Below are 11457 nucleotides of genomic sequence, written 5' to 3'. Positions count from 1 at the left end.
TCCCTTTCATCATTTTCAGGTGTTTGGTTAGCTTATTGAAAATATTTTTTTACTTTATTTTTCTGGTATTTGTTTAACTTTTGAAATATTTTCACTTTTATCTCTATCTTAACTTTCTACACGTTATAACTACATACTTCTTCCCATGCAAAATAAGAAAATTTATCTCATTGTTTAACTTTAAAAAATCTTGGAGAAATGTATATATGAATAAAAAAATATCTCCTTAAGCAATAAATAAATTGCTGGCCATTTAGTGTCAAATATCAATCACATGCAATGCTTATTATGACATATATCTTGCACTCTCACTGCTGAAAGTTTCTCTAGAAAAAGAATGTCCCTATTATACATAATTAATTACTAGCATAGGATGAGCAGGATGAGGTTTTTTTTTATTTTGAATATACTAGGGGGAGGGTTGGGTGGTAGGGGGAAGGGAGTGTAAGGAAGAGATCTTAGGTTCGAATCCTCCTGTTTATATTAAAAAAAAAAAAGAACATACTATAAGATGTTTTCAGTAAATTTGGAACATGCTACAGGCGGGATGCATGCATTTCGGAAAACAACTTCAGTAAGTTTGGAAGAGAAGTTGTTTTCCATAAGATGAGTGAAAATATTTTACATAGGAAAATATTTTCAGTAACTTTTGTGCAACCAAACACGGGAAATTAAGAAAATATTTTCCTGAAAAACATTTTCACCCGAAACAAACGGACCCTACATGTACATTGTTTTCACACACCATGTGCTCATAAAAAATTGTTCTGTAATTACTTTCTATTAAAAGTATGTGATATCATGAAAAAAGTGAATTACATTTTGTGAAATTGGACAAAGATCAGCACAAACGATTGACCTAACAACCGTTTGTTCGCTAAATCTGTTAAGTATCTCCAGAAAAAACCTCATTGTTTGGTGTGGTGGCTAGTTTGAGGAAGGTAGGGATCGTTTACAAGGGTAGGGAGGAAGAGTGTTTTTTTTTTTTTTTTTTTTGCCTTTCTTGTTTAGTCAAAAAAGAGATTTCAAATATTATAAAGGGAATGGGAAAAAATGATGCTTTAAAATTCAAACTAAAATTCTCACAATTATTTGATTAACATCCTTACAAACTACCTGTTTAGCAATCGTGTCGTACATGTGTTTTAGAACGACCAAGTTTTAATAAATAATCACCAACAGTAACGATAAAAAATACGTGTAAGTTTTAGGAAAAACTAAGGGTCCGTTTGGATTCCTTGTTTTTGCCTCTGTTTTTTAAAAGCTGTTTTTCACATTCCAAATGCTACAGTAAATGTGTATTCCCAAAACAACTCAAAAAACACCATATCCAAACATTATATCAAAAACAACTCCATATGTACATTTCAATTTGTATATTTCAATTATGTATATTATATATATATATATATTATATTAATATAAATTGAAAAATACAAATTGAAAATTATATATTATATAAACATTTATATACATTAATATTATACATAATATAATATACATAATATGTAATATTGTATACATAAATGTATAAATATTTATACATTATATATTATGTACATTATATTATAATATATACATTATTAATGTATAATATTATTATGTACATTATTGTGTATAATAATGTATAATAATGTTATGTATAATATATAATATACATAATATGTAATAATGTAATAATGTATATTATGTATAATATATTATAATATGTATATTATATTATATATATACAATATTATGTATATTATACAAATTGAAAATTATATATTATATATTATATAAATATTTATATAATGAAATATACAATAAATATTACAAATTGAAATATTATATAAACACCATATTTATAATATTATAATATTTATAATTAATATTAATGTATATTATATATATTAAATATTTTTATTTTTATTTATACATATTATGAATATTTTATTTTATTTAAAAAATATTTTTATATATTTATAATTTATTTATATAAATATTATAAATGTATTATAATATTACTATAATATACATAATATATTTATTTATAAATATTTATAAATGTATTATAAATGCATAAATGTATATAAATATAAATATATAAAAATTATAAATTATAAAAATACTCAAAATATGTTTTAAAAATACCTCTAAAAATAATCCAAAAAACATCTACAGTAAAAGTTTTTCATATAGTTTTTGAAAAACAACCCCAAAAATAATTAATTCAAACGGACTTGTATTTCAAAAACGAAATGCTACAGTGTTGTTTTTGAAAAATAACCCAAAAAACAGCTAATCCAAATGGAGCCTAAAAATAAAACATTAAGTAAGGTATTGATGGCCAAGGCGGTGGCAGACATTATCGGGAGTGAGGGGTGATAGAAGGGAGTATTTAAAAATATTTTTACTAATATAACTAAATATTAAATATGTTAATATTTAAAAATATTTTTACTAATATAACTAAATATTAAATATTCTAATATTTTTACAAACATTAAATATTTATACTAATATAACTACTGTAAGATACAACAAAATTTCAGACAGATGCTCAAGGTAAGGACAAAGGAGGAAGAGACCAAGAGTGCATCGAACTGTAGGTGAATGGTACTGCAGGGGATTGTATGCAGAATGAAAGCCCATTTGAAGCCCAAAGTAACTGACAGGAAATGAAAACCAACATTTCGAGTTCTAGTCTTTATTACGAGTTTCATGACAGTATTGTGGGCCCACGATAGCTCCTTTCCGTAATTTTTGGTGTGCTTGGGTGACAATAACGGTATAATGTACTTTGATTGGCAAAAGACGAGCGACAGGCTAACGTCACCCTGGCAGTCTGGCTCCGCTTGGATCAGGATTTTTTAAAGGTATAATAATGTTATATCCACTATCTGTGGTCTCGGATATATATAACATATGTATAAAATTTAAATTTAAAATTAAAATTTTACTTATGTATCATCTATTCAACTGACAAGTTAACGTCACCCTGGCAGTCTGGCTCCACTTGGATCAGGATTTTTTAAATGATTAATGTTATATCCACTGTTAGTGGCCCTCATATGTACATAACACATGTATAAAATTTAAATTTGAACATATAACACATGTGAAATTTAAATTTTATTTATGTGTCATCCATCCAATCATAATAGTATATATATTGATAGTATATATAAAATTTTCTCTTTTTTCAAATACAAATTTTTATTTTATGAGTCTATAATAATATAAATTTATACAAGTTTTTATTTTTGGAGTCTATAATAATATAAATTTAAAAGAGTAAATTTTATATAAACTATCAGGTTGAATAGATGACACATGAGCAAATTTTGAATTTCAAATTCAAATTTTGTACATGTATCATATATCTAATGGTGATAACATATACACTGACAATGTATATAAAATTAATTCTAAAAGACCTAAAAAATACTCGAAATACACACAATCTTAAATGTACCTAATAAAAATATAAATAATTAAATAAAATAAATCTACCACCTTTTTTTTCCCATCCGTCAACATCACACACCACCACTCACTACTGCCACCCCCTTCTCTCCTCTCTTTTGCATCGCCACCATCCTTTTCCCTTCCTCTTCCCTCATCCTTCCTCCTCTTCCCCCTTCCTCTTTCTTCTCGCTCCTCCTTCTCCCTCCTCCTATCCTCTACCCTTCCCGTTAACCCCTCTTTTCCTTTGATCACTAGTCGCGAGATCAGTGAAAACTACATTTTAAAGCACCTAATTCATATAGGCACTCTATCAATATTAGCTTTCGGAAAAATAGAATTTTACCATAAGTAAAATTGTGTATTTCATTTCGAACATGCATAGACAATACTGATAGAGAAGAGGATCTTTAGTAAAATGAACTTTTACTTGTAGACACACCAAATATGGGGTGGTAAAGATAATGAATAGTTTAAATTCTCATTCTTTAATTGCTAAGGAATTCCCTACTATTTGGACCTAAAGTTGTCGCATTAGATGATACTAAATTACTAATTACATTTTATTCCCTTTATGTTTATACACGCTTTGTTTTTCTAGATTACATTAATGTATGCGAGGTAAAAAGTTGATTGAAAATTATATTCATGAAAAACATAAAAAATTTTTAGAGAAAAATGGAAATCCAAAATTAGGTTGTACTTGTCATCTCCAAATACCAAAATTTTGATAGGATTGTACTTCAAGTTGTTTCTGATTTGTCCATCACTGTTTATAAATAATCCGAGATTAATGGATAACAAGATCTTTTTATTGCCAATATAATGAGAGCAACAGAAACTAGCATCGTGGACCTTAAGTTAAAGATGACGGAACCGAAAATGTAGTCATGTAATTGTGCCTGGGGCACTAGTTATGTAATCTCATGTTTTTTCCATCTATTGACGGATGATGCAAACACTCTTTACCTCTACAATGGGTTTCAGTACATCTGTTAATTAGCAAATCTTTCAGTGCATTATAAGTAGCTTAGATGTTCCATCCATACAAAAAAAAAGGGGGGGGGGGAAGAGCTTAGATGCTGCGTGGTAGATGAATAATTTCTATCCAGAATTTGTCAAATTTAGAAAACAAAATGTCAAACTGGCAGAGTAATAAAGTGCTAATTCAAAGCATTGAAAATGATACGAGGCAAGACAAAGATTGAGAGTGCAAAGTAGTTCGATTTGATCTCACTCCTCGTACAAACTGAACAGATGCAATATATATACGTCTGGCGATTGACAAAAGATATTCATGACACAGATGCGTATGGGAAGAGGCCACGAATCCATTCCTGCATTCCCTTTTTATTTATTATATGATTTTGACCAGCAATCGACAACTGCCATCTACTTCAGAAAAAAAATCATTGCTTGAAGAGATAAATTACCATCAGTTAGGCACGTGATGTGCTTCTTCTTGTTGAGGATGGCAACGAGAGCGGGTGCTTGTCCTGCGACCGGTTGGGACGGGGGATTATTGCTTAAAGAGATAAATTACCACCAGTTGGCCATTGCTTCTCGTGTGAGGAAAAGATAGCCTGGTCTTTAGGATTAACAATTCACAATATACTCATCGACCATGCAAGGCCACGAGTATAAAAAGACTTGCATCAGTAGTGTCAACACATGCTGGTTCAGCAGTTGATAATTACAGGAAACTTTTATACACAAGATTATCCATTTGAATTTCGTTGGGGTCGTGAAGAGAGGAGACTTACCTAAAGAGATCTAAGAAGAATTTAGAGGAGACTGAACCATCACCGATTCAGATGGGTGTCTACGCACCCGCTGACGACATTTGAGAAAAGCTTGAATTTTTAAAATATAGAAAAGAAAATTTGATCTCTTAACGTACATCCGAACAGGGTCTTACTCGAACTTACTTAAAAAAAAAATAATAATATTTTTGCAACTGTAGAGCCAAAGAATTGACATGTACAGTTTCACACCCAAGGGGACCACGAATCAAGATCACCGTCCACTCGAAGGAAGTTTCTCAACTTTTTACTAATACTGCTCCTTTTCCTTCAGGACAAAGACTTTGGTTGACTTTGATTTGGTGATTATTGCCGAATTCTCCGCAAAAATAGCCATCTACTCGTGGTCCTGCTTGAATTGTCACCTTTAGAAGTTTTTATAAGGAAAGTAAAAAGTATTAAAAAAATATGTTAATAAAATATTCTAAAATTATCAATCCAAGCAGGGTTGTGCTTTTCTTATTTGTAAACAACAGAATAAAACAAAAAATTACTGTGTACGGTATTTTTTTATTGCATCCAGCTAGCAAACTCCATTACAGTTCTGTCGGATTTTAAGCAGTGTCTTTACTCGAAATCAATTACTCGTTTGAAAACTGCCATCGTATAATAAAGACTTGAACCTAAATCTAATGTCGCCATGTGTTTAATGGAAAGCCGTACACGCTAATTGCACAATAAGCAGCAGGAAGAAGAAAAAGGCTGCTGCAAATTGCTACGTGCTGAATCTAAACAATAATGATAGCACATCACTATCTCTCTCTCTCTCTCTGAAAAAACTGAAAATCTTTTAGCAAAAACCAAAAAACTGACCAAAAAAAAAAAAACTTGAAGTTAAAAAAAACTCATGAAATTCACCAAATTTTGGACAAATATGTTTTTATAAGTAATTTTGAGGGATTGCTTAAATTAGTCAGTCAAAGATTTATAAGTGCGGTACAGGTCAAGTACACATGTTTTACGAAATTATTTCGTTCTTTCCAAGATAATCAATTAATAATAGTCATGTTAGTATTCATATCAACAAGGGATAATATCAGAAACCTCCCCTGAGGTTTCTTGAAATATCACTAAGCTCCCTCCACATTTTAGAAATCTCTCCTACCACCCATTGAATTGACATTTTCTTAACAATGTCAGCCCCTCTAAGCAAAAGTAACAATAGATTAAGCATTTTGGAGGAGGGAGAGTATTTTAGTTCCCTTCATACCCTTAGTTTGACTGATACAGTGACATAAGAAAGTTGCAATAGGTGAAAAATATGAATTGGAGAATATTTTCCTGGCAGCACTGTTGCATGACCGTTGGACATGCAACGGCTACTTTGAGTGCTTCTACTTGTATTAAAAGGTGAAGGAACCGCTGGTGAAGTAAGGTAGATGGAGAGGTAATTGGGCAAAGCAATGGCTAGTTCATCATTTGAAGGGCACTCATATAAATCACCTTCATCATTAAGCATGAAGAACCGGTATTGTAAATGCAACCGTAAGGCTACATTACGAATTTCAGAGAGTGAAAGAAATCCGGATAAGCTATATTTTAGTTGTTCAAAGTGCAACTACTTCCAGCGGTATGAAGGAAATGAAGGTGAAGAGTTGCATAGCCAAAGAAATGAAGGTGAAGAAGTGCAGAGCCAAAGAAATGAAGCTGATCGTGCAGTGCTTCCATTAAGGACAGCAAATCAGGAATCTAACTTGATGCCTCGACAGAATGCAATTATCACCATCTTGTTTATCATCAATCTACTACTCTTAGCAATTTATCTTTTCATTCAAATAGTTAAAGCAATCACACTTTCTTGTTCTTGTAATAGTAGATGTGTTCCAAGCTGTTTGGAGCCTTACTGGTCACACATGAAAAAATCAGAAGGTATGTGTAAGTCGAACATGATGTTAAGCTATGCAAAAATGAGTTGAAGCTGTATTTTACTTCATACGTATGTCCCCCAAGATTTGTTGCATTACTGTTATACCAAAAGTCATACTTGACAGAAAATGCTCTAAGCACACAGGTGAAGTTCCTTAAGTACAACAATACTTTACTGCTAAGTTCATTCCAATTATAACAATAAGGCTTCATACATAATGGTAAGGAATCCGAGACATAGAGTTAAAAAAAAGCACAGCATACACGTTGGAGTTAGCAAATTCCATACACAATGGAATAAGTCATCATGTTCCAAGATCTGTGGATAGCAGCAGAGCATATTTGGCAAGAGTAAATTGAAATTCCACCATATTGCACCAAAACATATGTCTAAGATTTTGTTCAATGGGACTGGGAATGCATATAAGTACTTGGCATACGGTACAAATAATACTTAGCAAAAGTATATAGCAATCCACAAGAATTGAAAACATCATCTAAAAACATCATTCTAGATGATGAGGATTGCTACATATATAACTGTACCAGATCAGTCTCCCAAAGCAAAACTCATATTACTAGTACTAATTAAAACCACATACTGATGCTGCTATTGTCATTGTGAGTTCCAGTGGTAGTTGCAGAAGTGGATATTGAAGAGGCAGTGACTGTTGGAGCTGTTGCAGATGCAGTGACTGCTGGAGTTTGATGTGGATTAAGAGCTGCATTTCGTCTGGCTCTCTTATTATTGTTAGCAACAGTAGTTCCAACCCATGCATTTGGCCCTCCTCTCTGAAGCCATGCAACAAATTCTATTAAACTAATGGCCTTGACAGTTAAAATAGTTAGCAATAGGTAATGAAACTAATTTCTGATTAGCATTACCTTTCTGGTATTAGTACTAGTGCTAGCAGAATGAGTAAGTTGAACATTAGCTCCAGTAGTTTGATTTTGAGTGCTTCCATTACTGCCTTGACTTGACACAATCACTAGCACATTTCCTTGTGCATGTTCCTGACAAATCATGACAAAAAGCTAAGCTCATTTGCAATCCCAAATACACATAAAGATACTGTAAATATACAACTGCTACAATTACCCATATAACAGATCCTGCTAATCCAGTATTGGCAATGCCTCTTCCTGGTCTTCCTCTTCGTTCTGCTACCTGATTTGCAGAGGTACTGCTGCCTCTTTTTTCAGCAACAGGAGCTCCTTGACAAGTTCTCCTATTATGTCCAAATGCACCACACTTAGAGCACCTAAAACTGATTGATCTCTTGTGTTGAGATGCAGGAGCTCCTTCATCAGGTGCTCTTCTTCTATTTCTTCTTGGTCTACCAGCTCTTCTTCTAAGTGGTGGTGGCAAAACTACTGCTGGTGTCACATCTTCCATAGGAGGCCACCTATTCATATGTGGAATTGGGTTGATCATGAATGCATATGTTTTCAAATACTGATCTCTTGAAAAAGCTGCATCACAATAACTTTCCAGTTTCTCCCTTCTGTAAATAGCTCCTAGTGCAGCATGTTTGCAAGGAATGCCAGTCAACTGGAAAGCCCCGCATTCACATGTCCTCTCATGCAGCTTGACTATATAGGACTTATCCACATCTGCTACTTCAAATGTGTTCTCACTTGCCATTGTCAATGAACACTTTCTTGATTCAGATGCAATATCCTTCAGCTTACCAGTAACATGTGGAGTAAGTCTAGATGTCCATGTGCAGCCTTTTTGATACCTCTTATGTAGTTTCTTCATGAATTTTTGCCTCAGTCCATCATCCAGAGCAAGTATATTCTTTCCTCTCAGTTCACCAACCCATGCATTAAAAGATTCTGTGAAATTGTTGGTGACATGATCACACTTAATTTCAACAGAAAATGCATGCCTTGCCCAATTACACTTAGGAATGTTTGCTAAGTATCTCCAAGCATCTATGTTAATATTCTTTATTTTTTCCATAGTCTCATTGTGTCCTATAAGATCATAGCTTTTAGCTGCTTGCCAAAAAAATCTTCTTAGAAGCAATCCTGGAAATTTCACTTTGAAGTTGCTATAGATGTGCCAATCACAATATCGTGCAGCAGCTTGTGGCACTTGTTCCTCGTATGCAAGGTTTAGTCCCTAAACAGAGAATGGACAAAAACAAATTCCTGTTCTGTTACTTGACAGCCATGCAAAACAACAATGGAAGAAATCTTATACATAAAACATAGAACCAGGAAACATACCTTCTGCCTATCACTCATGAAGGTGAGTGGAATATTGTTTGGAAAAGGTCCAAAGAAATCCTGAAAATAGTAAAAAAACCAACTCCAAGCTTCCTTGTTTTCACACTCAACAACAGCAAAAGCTAATGGAAACAAACTGTTGTTCCCATCAAGAGCAACAGCAGTCAACAGAATGCCCCCAAATGCACCTTTCAAATGGAAGCCATCAAATCCAATAAATGGCCTGCAACCTGCTAGGAAACCATCTCTTTGTGCCTTGAAACTTATGAACAATCTCAGAAATTTAGGCTCCATAAGAAGGTTTGGCCTATCGTAGTGAATTTTCATGATGCTTCCCGGGTTATTAATCCTCAAAAGTTCAGCATATTTTGGTAACCTTCCATAGGCTTCACTGTGTGAGCCTTCTATTTGTTCCAAGGCTTTCTTTTTTGCCCTGTAAATTTGCATTCTACTTGGCAAGACTCCATGCTTCTGCATTTCAGCCTTTACTCCCTTGCTTGTCATCTCTGGGTGATCTCTCATAACAGAAATTAATTTTTTTGCAATCCAATCTGATGTTGCTTCTGAGTTTTTCCTATCCATCACACACGTATGCTCAGGTGTATATGTCTTAACCATGAATGTGGTTGTATCAGCAACTGGGGATGCATGAATCCTCCAATTACAACCCTCAGCTCCACACTTAGCAGTGCATCTGCTCTTTTCATTTTTCAACCTCACCAATGGAAATCCTTTTTGAATAGTATAGTCTTTTAACACTGCTCTAAATGCATCCACATTAGTAAATAGCATTCCTTTCTCAAACTCAATGTCCTCTCTTGGATTGTAAGTCCACATTTTTGACAGCATGATTGCTCTCAAAGGATCTGATTCTTGGTCAGATTCTGAATCAGGCCCAACCTGTGCATCCTCAATCTCCTCATAATCAGACAAGTCATTTTCCTCCTTGTCACTGGAAGAAATTAAGGCCCTATCTTCAGCTATGACATCTTCTAAGTCACTATCCATGTCATCTTTCCAAGAGTCATCAGAACTAGAAGCATAAATCTCATCATCACCCTCACTGTCAACTACAAGAATAGGAGTTTTTTCGATTCCTTTGTCTTTCTGTGCATCCTGAAGTTGGTTATTCCTATTGTCTACCATATTCTCCTCTGTAGTAGGAATAATATCCAGGTGCAGCAAGTACAAGTTTATAACAAGATCTTGCTCATGAAGTTTGAACATATCAGATACTGATTTGTCACTACTGATGTCCATAAAGCTTGTTGTTCTAGGAATCGCACATTTCATATGCACAAGCATGTTCAAATTTCCAGGCAAATCATTCATTGCCTTATCAGTAACATCACCGAGAAGGTCAATATATTGGTAGTTCTTTGGATCGACATTTGGAATTCTGACAGTGTTTCCCATGTAATGAACTACAATATCATGTGCAATAATTCTTCCCATCCTACATATCAGTGTGTTCCCAAGAAAAGTCTCAATCAGTTGCTATATGGATCACATACTCAGAGGGCTATAACACATGCATGCTTATTCAAAGTCAAACTCAGGTTGCAAAACAGAACCTTCATTGCAGCTTTCATGAACATCATCACCCTCACCAGCTTTTCATTTAAATTTTCACTTTTGTCTACTAACCAACTGTATACACTACACTTAGAGCTTGTCATATGTATTGCAACTTTAATCTACAAAGCTAAGCTCTTCTTATGTATTACAGCTTCAAAAAACTCAATATTCATCAACTTTTTTGTTCATCAACTTTATAAAGGTCAGGCATACATCATCAAATCACACATTTTTTATAACATCCAACATCAATAATACTTAATAAAACAAGAGCATACAAAGGGTCTGGTTGGATTATAAACTCAGTCATCAAGTCCAACAAAACAGAAAAATATAAGGAAAACAGAGATATTATAGGCAAATCAAACAGAAAGCTTAATGACACCTGCATTTTGTCCAATTACATGTTGATCATATCAACCAGCAATGGAAGATTTTTACCTGTTTTGCAGCTTAGTTTTGACAATCACACTTTCGGTCCAACCGAACGCATGCAATTCATTCAAGTGCCATATTTCTCCTCCTCTGC

Source organism: Coffea arabica, chromosome 1e, assembly GCF_036785885.1.
Source record: "Coffea arabica cultivar ET-39 chromosome 1e, Coffea Arabica ET-39 HiFi, whole genome shotgun sequence".
NCBI lineage: Eukaryota > Viridiplantae > Streptophyta > Magnoliopsida > Gentianales > Rubiaceae > Coffea > Coffea arabica.
The sequence above is the reverse complement of the archived record's forward strand: the minus strand, read 5'-3'. Positions refer to the sequence as shown.